The sequence below is a fragment of the Pristis pectinata genome, chromosome 41 (genome assembly GCF_009764475.1).
Source record: "Pristis pectinata isolate sPriPec2 chromosome 41, sPriPec2.1.pri, whole genome shotgun sequence".
Taxonomy (NCBI): Eukaryota; Metazoa; Chordata; class Chondrichthyes; order Rhinopristiformes; family Pristidae; genus Pristis; species Pristis pectinata.
This window is the reverse complement of record NC_067444.1, coordinates 243,530-257,591: the sequence shown is the minus strand read 5'-3', so window position 1 is coordinate 257,591 and position 14,062 is coordinate 243,530. Positions and strand designations below refer to the sequence as shown.

The 14,062-nt window shown below is 43.4% G+C and overlaps 1 long non-coding RNA gene across 1 annotated transcript in view; it reads right to left on the bottom strand.

Moving 5' to 3' along the window:
• The window catches only part of LOC127566461 (uncharacterized), a 43,615-nt gene extending 40,163 nt beyond the window's left edge, over nt 1-3,452 (bottom strand). The window contains exon 1 of the long non-coding RNA XR_007955733.1: nt 3,391-3,452. This is a non-coding gene — a long non-coding RNA (uncharacterized LOC127566461). The remainder of the gene's footprint in view (nt 1-3,390) is intronic.
• Nucleotides 3,453-14,062: the final 10,610 nt, after the last annotated feature.

The following is a 14,062-nucleotide window of genomic DNA, read 5'->3' as shown; positions in this document are numbered from 1 at the left end:
CATGTTCCTGTTACTGAGGAATGGGAAGTTATTCATCAGGTTGTTGTTCCAAAAGTTTATAGGGATGAGATTTTAAACCTGGCCCATAGTATGCCTTTGGGTGGTCATTTTGGTGTGAATAAAACTGTAGGGAAGATCTTGAAACAATTCTATTGGCCTGGTTTGAGAAAAGATGTGGTGATGTTTTGTCGAACCTGCCACACATGTCAGATGGTAGGTAAACCAAATCAAAAACCCCCTGTGGCTCCTTTGAAACCAATTCCTGCTTTTGGTGAACCCTTTTCGAAGGTGATTGTGGACTGTGTTGGTCCATTACCAAAGTCTAAGACAGGAAATCAGTATTTGTTAACCATCATATGTGCCACTTCTAGATTTCCAGAGGCAATACCCCTTAGAAATATTAAGGCCAAGACGGTGTCAAAGGCTCTTGTAAAATTTTCTACCTTGTTTGGTTTGCCAAAAGAAATCCAATCTGATCAAGGTAGTAATTTTATGTCAAACATTTTTCAACAAATAGTCTATGAGCTGGGAGCAAAGCAGATTGTATCATCTGCATATCACCCAGAATCTCAAGGAGCTCTGGAGAGATTTCATTCTACTCTCAAAAATATGCTGAAGACTTATTGCTTTGAAAACACCAAGGATTGGGACGAAGGTATCCATTTACTTTTGTTTGCCGTTAGAGAATCGATCCAGGAGTCAATAGGATTTAGTCCGTTTGAGCTTGTGTTTGGACATCGGGTGAGAGGACCTTTGGAGTTGTTAAGAGAGCAATGGGTTAATGAGGAAGTTCACTTGAGTCTGTTGGACTATGTCCAAAAATTTAAAACTCGGTTGGAGAGAGTCTGCCAGCTAGCGAGCGAGAATCTGAAAACAAGCCAGATAAGAATGAAGACATATTTTGATAGACGTGCTCGGCCTAGGACATTCGCAGTGGGGCAAAAGGTGTCGGTATTTTTCCCTAGCCAAAATAATCCATTGCAAGCTCGTTTTTCTGGACCCTATGTTATTGAATCTCGAGTGACTGATCTAACATATATAATCAAAACACCAGATAGACGCAAGAAAACACAACTCTGTCATGTAAACATGCTAAAACCTTATTATGAGAGGGATTCAGTTGTGGCCTTGGTGGATGGTGTAAAGGTTGTTTCTAGAATGCCTGATGTTGATGTTGAGGAAGGCCAATTTAGACCAAATATTGTTCCATCGAAACTAAAAAACCAAAATATCATGGAGAACCTTGAAACGAAGTTGGAACATTTACAAGTTTCACAAAAACAACAGATGAGAGAATTAATTTTAAAATTTAAAAATCTGTTCCCAGATGTTCCAAACAGAACATCGATAATTACCCATGATGTTGATGTTGGGGATGCAAAACCAATCAAACAACACCCATATCGAATGAATGTGGAAAAAAGTAAACTTGTTGATCAGGAAATCAAATACATGTTGGAAAATGATATTATTAGACATTCTACTTCAAATTGGAGTTCGCCCTGTGTTATTGTACCTAAACCTGATGGAACTGTTATATTTTGCACAGATTACAGGAAAGTGAATGCTGTATCGAAGTCAGATGCTTACCCTATTCCTAGGGTGGATGATTGCATAGACAGAGTGGGAAAGGCAAAATTTCTTACAAAGATTGACCTATTAAAAGGGTACTGGTGTGTTCCATTAACAGATAGAGGAAGGGAAATTTCAGCCTTTGTAACCCCTTCTCGATTGTATGAATACAATGTTTTGCCATTTGGAATGAAAAATGCTCCGGCAACATTTCAAAGAATGATTAATTCAGTGATTCATGGGTTAAAACATACAGATGCCTACATTGACGACTTAGTGACTGGGAATGATACATGGGAGGATCACATCTCTGCGTTAGAAAGGTTGTTTGAAAGACTTTCCAAGGCCAACCTTACAGTTAACTTGGCTAAAAGTGAATTTGGCCATGCCACTGTGACGTATCTTGGTTATGTTGTAGGTCAAGGCAAGCAAGCTCCTGTTCAGGCAAAAGTTCAAGCAATATCTGAGTTCCCTATTCCCACAGGTACGAGGACTGTTAGAAGATTTTTGGGAATGGTTGGATATTATCGAAAATTTTGTAAAAATTTTGCTGATATTGCTCTTCCCCTAACTAATCTTCTGAAGAAGGGAGTAAAGTTTGTTTGGACAGATTCTTGTCAAGAAGCATTTAAGAAGCTGAAAGCCATTTTATGCTACCATCCTGTGCTCAAAACACCTGACTTTGAATTGCCATTTTCATTAGCAGTAGATGCCAGTGATGAAGCTGCAGGAGCTGTGTTGTTGCAGAAGGGTGAGCTTGATCATATTGACCATCCTGTAGCTTACTTTTCAAAGAAATTTAATGAGCATCAAAAGAATTATTCCACCATAGAGAAAGAATTACTGTCACTTGTTTTAGCCTTGCAACATTTCAGTGTATATGTTTGCACCGCTCAGAAACCATTGACTGTATATACAGATCATAACCCATTGGTGTTTCTGAGCCGAGTCAAAAACAAGAACAGAAGGCTGTTAAATTGGAGTTTAATTTTGCAAGAGTTTGATCTCATGATAACTCACATTAAAGGCAAAGATAATGTGATTGCTGATTGTCTTTCCCGATGTTAAATGGGAAACATGTATCTGTACTAATCTGATAGTCTGTAGTTGTGCAGCATGACAATTATTAACATTACTAACTGTATGCGCGGTTAAAATTTTCTTGGGAAAATTTTTTTTTAGGTGGGAGGTGTTACGTACTCAGTGAAAGTCCCTTTAAGATAGAGAGTGTGTGTGTATGTGTGTGTGGGACGTGCTTACGTCAATAGAAGATAAAGTACGTAATGACGTTGTTGAAGAAGTAAGAAGAAAAAGGAGAGAGAGAGAGAAGGGAGAGAGACACCAGCCTTGTTGTTTTCTCTATCGATGGATGAGAAACAATAACTGTGTTTGCCACTGAAATCCATGTATGGAAGTTGGAAGTAATCCGGTGGAGTTCACTTTGTTGCTGACCTGTAGAAGGAAACAGGTATTTGTGTGTGGACGACCACGGTTCGGATGCTTTTCTGGGTGAGAAAGTCACTACCGAGTAAACACTGAAGTGTCGTTTGGGTTCCATCGTGGAACATTTGGATTTCGTATGTACTCTCTCTATGTTTTTCTACATCTACATCTTATCTTCAGACAACGGTGGTTGTTGAAGAAGCCCTTGCTCATGTTTCACCTTATGGCTTGCGGAACTGAACTTTAAGAACCATTCAGGAACTGGGAGTTTTGGACTTTGTCACACACACACACACACACGAAGAGTTTAGTTTTGGGGTTAACGTTCGAGGTTTAACATTCTTGAATTCTAACATACTAACATTTTTTTTTAACTTTTATTTTACGTATTATCATAAGTAGTGATTAATAAAATAGTTTTTAACACTGAATCATGCTCAGTGTGTTTCTTTTGTTGCTGGTTTGTGACACCATCAACTGTCCACATCATGTCTGTCCAGTAATATCTGGCGCATCACACTGATAAGAGTCATCATGCAATATTGCACGAATACTGGCCCTTCAGCTCAATGAGTCCATGCCGACATCGGTGCCCATCTAGTCCCAATTTCCTGTGTTAGGCCAACATCCCTACAAGCCCCGCACTGCATGCATCTATCTGAGTACTACTTCAACGATACTTTTATACTTACCTCAAACGCTTCCTGTGGCAGCTCGTTCCATCTGCGCACTATTCTCTGCATCAAAAAGTTGACCCCGGGGTCCTTTTTAAATCTTTCCCTTCTTACCAAGCTCTTTCTCCCTCGTTTTTTTCTCCCCTACCCTGGAGAACAGACTGCTGCCATCCACCTTATCTTTGCCTCTCATAATTTTAAATGCCTCTATAAGTTAGCCCCTCATTCACCCATATCCCAAGGAATGGAGACCTAACCTAGCCATCTTCTTCCTTTTACTCAGGGCTTCTACTCCTGGCAACGTCCTCATAAAACTTGTCTGCACTCTTTCCAGTTTAACCACGTTTCTCCTATAATTTGTTGACCAAAACTGTACACAGCATTCCACGTGCGGCCTCACCGACGACTTGTGCAATTGCTGTACTCGATGCGCTGACTGAAGACCAGTGGGAAAAATGCCGTGTTCGCCATCCTGACTACCTGGGACGCCCCTTTCAACAAACTATGGACTTGTACTCCTAGGTCCATCAGTTCCACTACACTCCCCAGTGCTCCACTTTTCAGAGTATATGTCTTACGCTGGTTTGATTTTCCAAAATGCATCACCTCACTCGTATCTGCATTGGATCCACTTCCCAAACTGGGTCTACTTCCCAAACTGATCAAGATTCCACCACTCCCTGAAATCCACGATAACCATCTTCACTATCAACAGAACCGCCTGGTTTCTGTCAACTGCAATCTTACTGATCAGGCCTTGTGTGTTCTCATCAAAATCATTTATATAAATAATGAACAACAGGGGTCCCTGCGACACACCACTAGTCACTGGCCTCCATTCCGGGAAAAAACTTCAATCTCCCTCTGATATTTACCTCTGAGAGAATTTTGAATCCAACCAACTTGCTCTCCCTGGATTCTATGGTACCTAATGTTCCAGCCGAAGCTGACAAGCGGGACCTTGTGGATGGCTTTGCTAAAGTCCAGATAGACAACATCCACTGCCTTTCCCTTATCTACGCTTTTGGTTACCTCTTCAAAACAAATCTATAAGATTTGTCAAACACTATTTTCCACGCACAAATCGACGCTGACTCCTCCTAATCAGATTCTGTCCATCCAAATGCTGGTAGATCCTGTCCCACAGTAATCCTTCCAGTAACTTCCGCACCACTGTCGCGAGGCTGACCGGCCTGTAGATCCCTGGCTTTTCCTTGCAACACTTCTTAAACAATGGGACAATATTAGCCACGTTCCAGTCTTCGACAAGGTCCCGCATGGCAGGATGGTCTGGAAGATTAGGTTCCACAGGATCCAGGGACAACTAACGATAAAGCAAATATCTCCGCAAGACCTCCGCAATTTCTTCTCTACAGTCGACTCCGAGGTAGGAAACTTTTGCCTGAATCTCTAGACCAGATATATCTACTGTCTTGGATTATTTACGATTTACAGCAGCATCAAATTTACACCCGAGAACCCCAGGTAGGTGAGGAACTATTATAATGGAGCTCAAGATCATGGTGCAAAGTATTTTCCTGTTTCATGGTACCACGCTAACCTGATTTTTTTGCAGGGAATTGTCAGCAGCTCCATGTGATCATGCATGTAAAATAAAAATTTCCACTCTCAAACACGCAAATCCAGAGACAATACGTTGGTTTAATGAAACGCCAGAAGACAGCAGAGCACATTGCATGTCCTTGCCTTGGGCTGTGGCAGCCCCTTCTAGTCCCAGCAGCTCCAGGTCAGTCAATATCTTGGTTCTGACGGTGAGAAAACGAACCCTGGTAAAGACCAGTTCCAATACAGTCATAATTTATACCTAAACTCTGCCCAGGCGCAGGCTTGTTCTGAATCACGTGCAGTTTCACTCAAATTAGAGGGTTCCAAAAATAGCTTAATATTAAACAATAGTAATCTGTGTACATTTTGTGTAGGACAGTTGATAACAGAAATAATGTATTTCTATTGAATTGAAAGGATTTACGTCAACACAAAACCAGCACCCTGCATTATCCAAAGAAACTAAAGAACGAACTGACTTTGTAAAGTTGGGAAACTATAAGCAAAGGTTATCATTTAAAGAATATATGGCAGCTTTCATGCACAGAAAAGTTTCAACCACTGTTAATCTAAGAAATTAAGAATAACATTAGGTCAAAGGTGGGAAAGTTATGTTTATAATTTCCGTCTGTAATTCTTCTGATTAACCCTTGGATTCTCTCAGATAGTTCCCAGTAGTTTTTAACCAGGATGACTGCATGTCCTCCAAACCGTCTGAAGTCACACTTTGTCTATATTAAAGATAGGATTGATGATGTCTGATCCATTCTAAGCCAAGAAATAGGTGCCAACACGGAGAAGGTGTAACAACAGCTATCTTGAAACCATCAAAAATACACTACCCCCTCGCTAAGCACCTGCGGGAAGGGGAGCCTGCTGGTGGACGGGATAATGAAGACAGAAATCCCGAGCACACTTACACCAGGAGAAGCTGGATACAGCGAGTCATTACCATTCCCCAGTCGCTGGTTCTCCACTCTTCGGACCCAAAAACAGGCAGCCTCATAACCGCACCGGCATCAGCCCCAGAGTCAAAGAGGTTCGATTCGCACATCAGCCCTGAGAGCCAAGAATCCAAAGATCTCTCAGACCTTCCACCTACGGCTGGACATTAGTCGGCTCTATCTTCTGTATCCACAGGCACATGCGCTGGTGGTAATCCAGAGATTACTAGATTTAAGGTCTTGATTTTAAACGTCTTTCTAAGTTCCATAAACCGCCTGCAGGACATGGACTCTCTTTGCATTTAATTCACGTGTACCGATAGGGACGGCGACCTTCCCTTTCTCAATTCCGTGCTCTGCTCCGTGTCGCTTGAACCCCCAATCAGGGAAGCAGGTTGGTCTCCTGGAGTGGTAACTGTGGCCTCGGAAATGCCCGTCCAATCACCACAATATTACTTCCCCCACCACTATTGCTCTTGCTCTCCTCTACCCCGCCCCAACATCCCACTGTCCAGCAGAGCCATCCACGGTATTCTGCACCTACTCTTGTGCACTCCCAAGGGAGCCATCATCCCTACCAACACTTATTACCGATTGAACAAGGGCTCAGAGGTATCAGGGACCAAATTATTGTTGCCTGGTCCTCCTCTTCTGTCTAAAAGTCACCAATTTCCTCTCTAGTGGTCAATTCCCAAGGTACGGGGTGACCACCTAATTCCCTCACCACTGGATATCCGCTTTAAACCACCGCCATGATCAATGGCTCACGGGAACCGAAGGGGAGACATATAGGGTCCACAACCATGCCTTACAGAGCAGTTAATACAACAACCCGTTGAAACTCCGGGTTGCAAATGTGTTTGTGCAGACCACGGGTGGTGTCTGGAAACCGACACTTCACTCCAGGAGAGTCCACTGCCCTGCCATACCTCTGCTCAGCAATTCATTAGTCTAGCTGGAATAACCTTAAAATGTTGAGAAACGCCAGTGTAAACAGTTGTCAGCAATTCATCACTCAGCTTCCTTCTCTTGCGCTAACATCACTTTTGGACTTGTAACATCACTTTCAAAGCTCCACAGAGACCAACCCCTTGAACCAGGTCCACTGGCGAGTTGCTGCAATGGTCTGGCTCACTGTCACGCTCTCACCAAAACCTGCAGCCCTGGACCGCCATGAACAAACCGGTATCATTGTTCACGGAACAGGGAAGGTTAAACGAATGCGCAGCAGAAGTTTTCAAAATCATGCGTTTATTGTCAAGGAAACAGCAAGAGGGAATGAGTTCCAGCAAGAGAGTCAGTAATCTCAATGGGCAGATTCACTCAGCGTCTGTTGATAATTTGAGAGATTGACTTTGTCCTCACGCAGGGATTCTAGGTTCGACAACAGAAAAGTTGAAGTCCATATGAAGCAAATTGCTTGAGAAGTCTCGAACAATTTGGTATGTGTTTGATTCACAGCTATGAGGGAAATTCCACTGTGAGATTTGATTTGACATAGAGTAGACATGAGCACCATGGTGCACGTTGTTTCTATCTGTTTTTTAAACCTAAGAATTTAAGAAGTGAATCTAATTATTTTTGGACAACATAGCACAGTGCTTACAGTTATGAATGAACAATATGATACATTGGTTGAAATCCAATCACGGCACGCGGGTAGTTTGTACAATTAATGGGCTACAAGAGCTGGTGAAAAGCAGAGATCGCCGTGACATATGACTCGCGTCCTGATATACAAGCATCCTTTAGCTGTCGACAAATTAAAAGTGAGGACTTGCCTGGATGAGTGCAGCACCAACTCTCAAGAAGAGGCACAGAGTTATCGAGTTATACAGCACTGAAACAGGCCCTTCGGCCCAACGAGCTCATGCCGAACAAGATGCCGATCTAAGCCAGTCACATTTACCCGCGTTGGGTTCACATCCCTCTGAATATTTCCTATCCACTTACCTATCCAAGTGTCTTTTAAATGTTACTGTATCTACCTCAACCACTTCCTCTGGCAGCTCATTCCATATACTGCCACCCTCTGGGTGAAAAAGTTGTCCCTCAAATTCCTATTCCCCACTCACCTTCGGCAGATGTTATCCAGGACAAAGAATTCTGTTTAATTGGTAGCAAACCTGCATCCGAACATTCATTCCCTCCACCACAGGTACACAGTGCATTAGTATGCACTACCAAAGTTACTCTCCCCGCTACTCCGGCAGCACCTCTGACCTCTAACACAAAGGAGGACAAGGATTTTAGTCCTAAAGAGTCTCCACCACATCCAAGTTCCCTCCAAAGTTGCTCACTATCCCAATTCATGATACGTGTTCACCCCCTCATCGTTGAGGGGTCGAGATCCTGTAAATCCCCGCCCTACAGCACGACGAGAACACCTTCACCAGAACGGTTGTAACAGATCAAGGTGGGTTATTTCAGACATACTGTAAGAGGTGAGCTCACTGAAACATCTCGGACTTTCTGCCGACTTCATTCACATTGTTGAGGTTGAAATAATCTTTCTTTCTCGGAAGATTTACGGTCAATGGAGCATTTGTTCACGATATGTTCATATTTTATCGTGAGATGGAGAGGAACATCTTCTCAAAGAGGCTGCTGAATATTTGGAATTTCTGCTCTCCCCAGAGAGCTGTGATTGTCTTCATTGCCGAAGGTGATAGGTTGTGTGGGAAATCGAGGATTGTGGGGAACAGGCAGGAAAAATGCAGCAGAGGATACGAATAGATCTGCCACACTCGCGGTGAATGGTGGAATAGGCTCGAAGGGCCGGATGTCCAAAGCATGGTACTGTGTACGTTCTTATCCCCTCACGAGGATGATTACAATTGAAGAATAACCATGTAAACTATGGATCTTGCAAGCAATGCCCACAAACAACAATTGGGTTTAGATAAATTACATTATGATAAAACCAGCCATCTGTACTGGTGATAATGAAGTTACTGGAACGTGGATTAAAAGAAATACCCCAGCTGTTGTCCTTTTAGGAAGGGAATTTTCTCTCCATATCCAGGGACGTACATCCCCCTGGTAACCCCTAGTAATGGGGCTGGTTTGTACCATCAGCTCAGAAATGACTTTGCAGTCCATTCATTTCGAGGCCAGTTGGAGAAGGGTAATGAGGCCGATCTTGCAAGAGATGCCCACGTCCCGTCAATGAATTAACAAGACGAAGGCTCAGGTGACTCCGTCCACTCTGTGAACCCAGAGTCCGAGATCAGTGCGAGTGGACGCAACCTTCCACCGGTGTTAACACTGGAGGTCGGAGCTGCACGGTGCTCAAACATCCCCAGCTCTGGCTCTTTCTTCACAACCGGGTGGGAAGGGGGATTTCTTCCATAATAATTCCAACAGCACTGGGTATGGTCAGGATATGGTGACAAGTAATTTTATTAATTTAAATCATGGAAGAAAATGCTTAATTCATTCAAGAATCAACATGTTACAGATCCAGTATTAGTACAATAATTCAGTATTTTCTGATCCTTACTTAACTGTTTCTTGAAGGTGTGAAGTGACCGATTCAGATTAACACTATATAAACAGTTTTGTTTTCAGTGTCCTGCCTTGTGTGGGGCCCCCGGATTAATGCCCCTCACTGAAAGGCCCAAAAACATCATGGTCAGCCGTACAGTAGAACCTGTCCATAACGGACAACCTGGGAAAGTAAAGTGACCAACAAACTCTGCCTGCTTCCACTTCCAAGGGCTGGTTATTTCCAACCGTCGCTCACACAAATACAGTTCAGTGCCACGTCTGTGGGGCCTTGTTCAAAGGAGGTATGATGCTGCACCAGGAGGCACTTCCTGTGGAATATATTGCAAACTGCCACAGCTGATAACTAACATTGCCATAACATACACTTACAGCTTGCAGAAGCCAGAGACTCAAAGATAACTTGTTGCACTTCATGGCAATTCCCCAATTTTGCAATTACTGCAGTATGACTGCACTTGGGCATCTCAAAATAGGGAAAGTTTTCAATACACTTTGAGAAGGTTATGACGTAACACAACAGCACAAGGAAATTTCATAACAACCAAACAAGAACTACTGCAAAAGATGCATTGCGTAGAAATGAGGAAGTACTTCTGGAGGGAATGTGAGCATTTTAAAGAGCTGGTCTGCTACCACACCTGGAGCGACTGAAACGGGGTCTGCCAAGGCGCAACTTGGCACTTCTGGGCACATTAAGTCTCACGCCAACCATCTCCTGCTTTTCTTTGTACATCTGTAACGTTCAAAGGACCAGTGTATGAGTAAGTGAGACTCACCAAGCTTTCTCCCAACTGAATTGATGGAAACTCTGGATCAGAAGGGTTCGCTCCTGTTTCTTCCATCAGTTCTGGGGCTGTTTCACTTGTTGCTGATCCCGAGTCTTCAGCTGCTGCTTCCAGTTGTGAGATTTTTCCAATGTCTCTCACCGAAGGACTAATGTTAACAGAACAGATAATGAAGCAGGTTAACAAAGCAAAACATCTCTGGTTAGTGTTCCTAAAAACAAAACTCGCTGAAATTTAAATATTGAATACAAATATAATGATCCCATTGAACAAATATATAATTGTCCCTCTCACTTGACAACACTCGGCATGGGATATAATGGAGTCATCATTAAGTTAAGCATAAGACCATAAGACATAGGAGTATAATTAGGCCATTCAGCCCATTGAATGTCGGAGCAGATCAATCATGGCTGATTTTTTTCCCAACCCCATTGCCCTGCCTTCTGCTTGTAACCATTAAGCACAGAGTCAAGAATCTATCAATCTCTGCCGTAAATAAAACCAATGACGACCTCCACAGCCGTCTGTGACAATAAATTCCGCAGATTAACCACCCCTTGAGCGAATCAATTCCCTTCATCTCAGTTTTAAAGGTACGTTCCTCTGTTCTGAGTCTGCGCCCTCAGATCCCAGACTCTCCCACTGATGGAAGCGTCTCCTCCACGTCTACTCAATCCCGGTTTCTCAGTATTCGATCGGTTTAAGTAAAATCCCTCCAGCTAATCCTTGTGAACTCCATTGAGTACAGGCCCAGCGCCAGCAAACGCATCTCATATGTGAATTCTTCATCATTCTTGTAAACCTTGTTAGCAATAACTGATGAGCACATTTCCAGGAACAACATACAATTTGGTGGCAGGATAAATTAATGGGAAAAGCTGTGGTTTCTTTACTGCCCCATTAACTCCCACAATATGAACGCCTGTACAAAGCTCCATTTCCCAGGATAAGGGATTCCAAGGTGAATGTAATAATAAAAAATGCTGGAAATGCTGGAAATACTGAGCAGATAAATGTCAGCTGTGGAGAGTGTTAATATTTCAGGACCAAGAAAGTTTGTCAGAATAGCTTCAAACAATTTCTGTTTTCATTGCAGATCTCCGGCATCTTGATGTTTTATTTGATTTCCATGGACCACATGCGACAGTGAGTGGGAGTTTCCAAACACGGTTCGAATACTGAACCATAGGTCCATTTCTCATGTTGAAAATGTAGAACTGCTCATTATTCATGGCCTCTTCCTGTGAGGGATAGAATGGGAATTTATTTTCTCCCCAGAGTAGCACTGACAGCTTCCAAAGGAACACCAGACTCAAACATCCGAGCCCAGAACATAAATGTTCACTCAACACCTCATATAATCCCGGGGACCATCCTCCACGGGTTACAAACTGTCTAATACCCTGGGACCCGTCCTCCCCGGGACACACAGTCTGACCTGCCACTCACCCACCCCGATAGCATTACACATCGTGACCAGGTCTCACACTGTACTGTGTAGAAAGTGACGTCCCCACAACCAATATCCAACCCCGTGAGACTTCCGCTTCATTGAAGAAGGAAGAACATCCAGTTCTAATGTAGAACAACCGACCCAAGCCGAAGCCCGAACACTGTCAGTTCCATATTCCCAAAGTCTCCATCTCAGGTTTATACCCCAGGCACAAACTCTGCCGGAAACCTTTGCTGCCGTCAAGCTGCTGTAGTGTCGCCGCCATTTCCCGTTTCGCAAACTAACGCCACCAAACCACGCTCCGGCAGAACTGTAACCGAATGGTCCTCAACCTGGACCGGGGTCAGGCTGGAAAATCAGCTCTGGGTCAGCAGAGGGCATAGACACATCTCAACTCAGATTCAGCAGGTAAATTGAACACATTTCATCATTATCTTATTGTTGGGTAGGCTTTTGCCCAGCACAACTGGCTGCCACTTTCTCTGCAGTGTAACAGGAACAAATGTATTTCACATAAAATTGAAAAAAGAGAAAACACTGGAAATTCTGTAGATCAGGCTGTATTTGTGGAGACAGAAATAGTGGGAGGCCCAGTATCAGAACTGGGACTGTCCAAGATGCTGTCTGACCTGCTGCGCATTTCCAGCATTATCTCTTTATTTTAACTGTCCTGCAACAACCTTTTTTTAAACTATCATGCACAAATTATTAATCATATTAATCAAATCAATTGCAAAGTGTTTAGGACGTCCCGAAATAATCAACGGATTTTTTAAAATGCCATTCACCCCCCCCCCCCCCCCACCAACCATACGTTCATTAGTTCTTACTTCATTCCAACACAGGCATCGTGCATTCCATACAGGAAATGTTCAAAGCATCCTATCCTCCCACCATCATTCTGTTGCACCTGCTCCTGAGGCCGCTGTCTCTCCGCGGAGTGACAGTGAACAGGGAGGGAGAAAAATGTGCAACATTACTTGCAGCTCTGGCGGGCTGTTACCCTGGTAATGGAGGAAGTGGCTCACCAAAAATTTCACAGGTTCAGAGTTTCATTGTGACAAAGATTAACCCTGAACATTCAACCATTTTGTAACGGTAAAATTAAAATTCTAGTGGTTGCATTTACCCTGCCCCTCAGTGCATTCGATTAATCCTCTGGTAATTCCAGCTTCAAAGAACATTTATCAGTGCGATATCTATAGACGACGATCTAAGATCAAGACACATTGTTGGAAATGACTTGTCTGCTCCAAATGTTCATTCGGGGATATTTAAAAGAAAAACATACAATGAATTCAGAGGTGAAACCCATGAAGCTTCCTTATTTTCCATGTAAAATTAAAATTCCTGTCAAAATATTTTTAAAACAAAGAACTAAATTGGCTTAATTAAATCCAGCACAGTCGTCCTGTAACAAAAACCAATTCCCCAAAGAACTCAGTGAGTCAAGAAGCATCTGTGGAGGCAAAAGGCGTAATTCAATATTTCAGGTCAAAACTTATATCAGCACAAAGGGAAGAAGAGATATCGCGAATATATAACAGTGGGCTTGTGGGGCAGAGGCTGGAAGATGATTGGTGGAACATGATGTGCAAGTGGTACCAGGTGGGGGGGGATGGGATTGGGAAGGTGAACAAAGGCAGAAGAAAATGAGCTGAACAGGTGAGTGAGTGCGGGAAGAGAACACCGGGTGTGGGATACCTGAAACTGGAAATTTCAAGGTTTCCCTTTTCATTACCTCCCCTGCCTGGATCCATCTACCCATCATCCCCTCCCCATTGGGTTCCACCCATCACCTACCAGCCTCCATCCCACACCCTCACACTGCTCTGTGCTGGAAAACCTTCCTCTTCACTCTCAGTCCTGATGCAGGGCCACTACCTAACTCGTCAACCTACACATTTTGCCTCCACAGATGCTCCCTGACCTGCTGAATTTTATCAGCGCTTTTTTTTAATGCTGCGGATTCCAGCATTTGCAGTTTCTCTCAGTAGTGGCAGCTCAGTGGGAGAGAGGTACGAGGGAGAAACGATGGGAGTCCTCCACAATGGGCCCAGACAAAGGTATCATTTAGGCACAAGTTTCAGATTATGACCATCTCTAACAAGA